Genomic DNA, 4809 nt, shown 5'->3' with positions numbered 1-4809 from the left:
TATATATATATATATATATATATATATATATATATATATATATATATATATATATATATATATATATATATATATATATATATATATATAAACAACTCTTATCCCACCCCGTCGATCCTCGCAACGAGGCTATCCATACTCTCGGACCTAAGATTAGTCGTTTTACCTCCTCCATACTCTCGGATCAGAAATGAACGAATTTACCAAATCCATACTCTCGGACTAGGGACGAATGACTAATCCATACTCTTGGATTAAAGATGAATGATTATGCCTAATCCATACTCTCGGACTAGGGACAATAGCTAATCCATACTCTCGGATTAACGACGAATGATTATGCCTAATCCATATTCTCGGACTAGGGACAATGACTATGTCTAATCCATACTCCCGGATAAGTGACATATACTAACTTCTATTCTCTGAGTTTTACTCACTTGTACTCGTAAGAATATACTACCCAATATTTCTCATTTTTAATTTAGGTCTACTCTTTATCCTAAATTATCAAATATAATCAGGTATGTTCTTTAACACGAATTTCAAGCAACATCAATTAACTCGCACATAAACATATAATTAATACTTCAATCAATACTTGTATTAAAATCATGTTCATGAAAGAGACTATGCACTCACCTGAGAAGGTGGTGACTCGGTACTCGGACAACGCTTCGTTTACTTTAAAATAATTTCCTTCGACGTAACCTAGTATTATCACCAATAGATTTTAGTCTATTATTCGCCGAGACTAATTAACAGTCTAGCTATTATTACTATTATATAAGCGTTAAAAAAATACTTACATAACCCATAATAATAGCCCAAGTATTTATTATATGTTCTTAATAACGTTAATATAATTAAATAAAAACTATATTAAAAATAGCATAGGCGTAGCTCACTTACAGCGGGTTTTATAGAAAACCAGGCTTTGCTTGGAGCAGCGTTTCCGAGCCGAAAAGCTCTTCTTCTTGGAGCCGTCGAGCACTCCGGGGCTTCCGCCACGTGCTAGGGAGGTTCCCTAGGCTTTTCGGGGGATTTCGGGGCTAGAGAGAGGTTCTAGAGAGAGAGTAAAGAGAAGAAAGAATGGGAAAGGTGTGAAGAAAATGAGGGTGGGAGAGGTGGTATTTATAGGGTGAAAATGGCTGAACTTGGTGCCACATATCACCATCTAGTGGCAAGACTTGGGGAGAAAGCAATGGCCAAGATTGTGCCACATCACCCATTTTCGCACAACACACTTCCGACTTCTAAAATCCGTAACTTTCACATACGACCTCCGTTTTTGACGTTCTTTATATCCACGCATAGGTAAAAATAATATCTACAACTTTCATTTTGACTCCGTCGGCTAATTCTCGACCGATCTTAAATTTAACAGTACGAGGCGTTTAGACTATTAAATGACCGCGAAGAATTCGTAACTCCTTCATACGGACTCCGTTTTCGTCTGTCTTTTTACCGTTGAGTTCCTATTAATGAGATCTTCAACTTTCATTTATTTCACGTAAGCCAAAAACCGCTCGAACTAAAATTCGAGTTTCGGGCTGTACACTGCTAAGCCGAATCTTAGAAAAATCATAACTTCCTCATACGAAGTCAGATTTGGGCGTTCTTTTTATCGACGCTCTTAGTTTAACATATTCTACGACTTTTGTTTAGATTGCTAAGGATAAAAAGTCTTCTATCGTAAATTCACTATTTACGTCTTCCGGTGCTGTGCCGGTTTTGCCGTAAAACTTCGGCAGGCCATAACTTCTTCGTTATAACTCGGATTTCGGCGTTCTTTATATGTACGGAAACCTTGTGACATATTATAAAACTTGGTTAAGACTATTCATTCTAAATAATCTTTTGTCGAAAAGTCATTTTTGACCCCTATTGCCTCTAAATTGACTAGTCCGGATCTGCGGGCGTTACATTTTTTAGCTCAAAAAACCACTTAAGGTGCCCCACAATGTGCATGGGGCTTTCATGGCCCTAAAGTTGGCACATTTATGCCATGAAAGCCCTCTTAAGGCCCAGATCTGAAGTCAAAACCCACCCCATACTCCCAATATCGAAATATGACTTAGCAATCCAAAGAAATCCCAAGTTAAAGATGAATACACACATAGATGAGCCAAGACAGGGGCATTTTACCTTGAAGTTGCTGAAGATGAAGTAAACTCCCTGAATCTACTGTCCCCTACTCAAGTTTCAAGCTCCTTTCTTCCTTCCAAGCTTTACTATCACATAAGAACACCAAAAATGGCCTCAACAAAGCACAAACGGCTAGGGTTTCGATGAGAAGTGTTTGGGAGCATAAAGGGGGAATGGAGGCTCTATAAGGTTGTTTAAATAGGGTGCAAACCCCTGGATTAGGGTTTTAGTCCAGATAGTAGCTACTCGCCGAGTCCGAGACCCAACTCGGCGAGTCCATGACTTAAACTTCGCACCTCATCCCGGTTCTACTCGGCGAGTTGGTCCTTCAATTCACCGAGTCCAAGACCAAAAATGCAAAATAATTAAAGATTTAATAACAAAATACGTATCAAGAACCGGATCCTATATATATATATATATATATATATATATATATATATATATATATATATATATATATATATATATATATATATATATATTTCATTAGTGAACTTTTACAAAATTGTTTTTAAAAACTATTCTTTGGAAATTATTAATATAATCGTGAGAAAAATCGATCAAAATTTATTTATATTTGGAGAATTTTTTTGTCGATTTTATAAGAATAAAATTTTAATTTTTTTTTTTCGAAATTTTCATAATTATATGTGATTACATTTAAAATTTTAGGTTTTTCAATTAGATTTTATATAAATATATTTGACACCTGGCTTGTGAGACATAGAATAGAGGCTCCACGGATCTCTTCAATGAGTAGCGTGTGTCTTTTAGCATTTCGACAACTAAGCCCCCTTACTCTTTGACCTTTGCTGGAACTTTTTCATTTCTTGGTCATATTTACAAAATATCATCGCGTTTTGATAAAGATAAAAGCCAATTTCCAGATCCAATTTTAGCTATTCATTATCACAAATTAACGGCCACAATTTGTTCTCCCGATTTTTACACTTTTTTGGATTTTTTACTTTTAGTCGATTATACTTTTTCTCATTTGACTTTTTATAGGATAAATCATAAATCTTTGTATTGTAAATATCGAAAAGAAAAACTAACGCATCCACTGCTTTATAAAACACTCTACTGGGTTTCAAACTCGAGATTTCTCTCCTTTTCGATATGGCTTTCTCCTTCGCTCCATTGCCTTTATCTCACCCTGAAGAGATACACCATGACCTTTCCCCGTTTATACTTATCCACAAAAATGGTCGTATTGAACGACTAGTCGGAGAAGAGACCACCCCTCCCTCAACCGATCAGATCACCGGAGTTCGCTCCAAAGATGTCCAAATCTCACCGGAAACAGGTCTCTCCGCCAGGATCTACCTGCCAGGAGCTATTACCTCCCAAGAACATAAACTCCCTGTCCTTATATACTTCCACGGTGGTGGTTTCGTTTTTGGAACAGCGTTCAGTACCATGTTCCAACCCTTCCATAATAGGCTTGCTTTGGAAGCACAAACCATCATCGTTTCTGTTGATTACCGAAGCGCCCCCGAGCATCTCTATCCAACTCAATATGATGATTCATGGGAAGCCATCAAATGGGTTGCTTCTCATGCAACTAAAAACGGTGTGGAGCCATGGCTTAATGACTATGCTGATTTTGAACGTCTGTTCTTTGGTGGGGAAAGTGCTGGTGCAAACATAGCACACCAGATGGGGATGCGGATTGGGTTAGGAAAAGACATGGATGCTTTTGATGATCGAGTGAAGCTTTCTGGGATTATCTTGATTGATCCATACTTCTGGGGAGAAACACTAATTGGTGGTGAGGTGAATGCTGATGTTAAGGAAAGAAATATCTTGGAAAAACTGTGGCGGGTAATGAACCCGTCGTTTAGCAGTTTGGATGACCCGTTGATAAACCCGGCTAAAGATCCGAATCTTTCGAAGTTAGGGTGTCGAAGGGTACTTGTTTCTGTGGCTGAGAAAGATTTGTTGAGGGATAGAGGATGGTATTATCATGATGTTCTGGGGAATAGTGCATGGAATGGGCAAGTTGATATAATTGAAGCCAAAGGAGAGGGACATGTCTTCCATTTGTATCCACCTTTTCGTGAAAACGCTTTAACTTTGTTCAAGAGTATGTTTTCTTTCATCAATGGGGACAAGTAAATGTACACATAAGTGGTTAAAACATGGTTTTAAATGTTTTCATGCTAATAAATGACTGTTATTTTTCTAGTTTCGTTTTTATGGAGTTTTCATGATAAGGGTTTTAAATATTATGAAAACATGTGAACCTTTCTCTAATTAAGGAATCTTAGTCCAATAATAATTAATGATTCAATGTTAGTCTTCTAATTGGAAATGATAAAATCGTTGAATTTGCATTTGAATCATTGTTTTTTTTTGTCAATCTTTTCAATAAATAATGAAATTCTAATCCTAAAATCATGATTCAGTGTTATTCCTAGTTAATCTATTTATTATCCTAAACAGAAACACATAAAGTTAACGTATTGAAATTCGAATCTTAGACATATTGTATTGGTTTTACTAACACTACGAGTACAAGAAGTTTTGAAGAGTCGATTAACAAAATTATGAATTTCGGTATCAGTGTCTTCATTTACAACAATTTGATTAAGCGCCGATTCTACTAAAGTCTATAATACAGGTAATTATTTGTAGATAATTGATGTTAATTTCAAA

The 4809-nt window shown here is 36.3% G+C and overlaps 1 pseudogene; it reads left to right on the top strand.

Moving 5' to 3' along the window:
• The first annotated feature begins 3178 nt into the window (after positions 1–3178).
• On the top strand, positions 3179–4338 carry LOC145043682 (putative carboxylesterase 13 pseudogene; annotated as a pseudogene).
• The last annotated feature ends 471 nt before the right edge of the window (positions 4339–4809 follow it).

The sequence above is a fragment of the Lactuca saligna genome, chromosome 1 (assembly GCF_052625555.1).
Source record: "Lactuca saligna cultivar CGN05327 chromosome 1, ASM5262555v1, whole genome shotgun sequence".
NCBI classification, from domain to species: Eukaryota; Viridiplantae; Streptophyta; class Magnoliopsida; order Asterales; family Asteraceae; genus Lactuca; species Lactuca saligna.
Note: the sequence above shows the minus strand (reverse complement) of the source record. Positions and strands in the feature narration are given on the sequence as shown.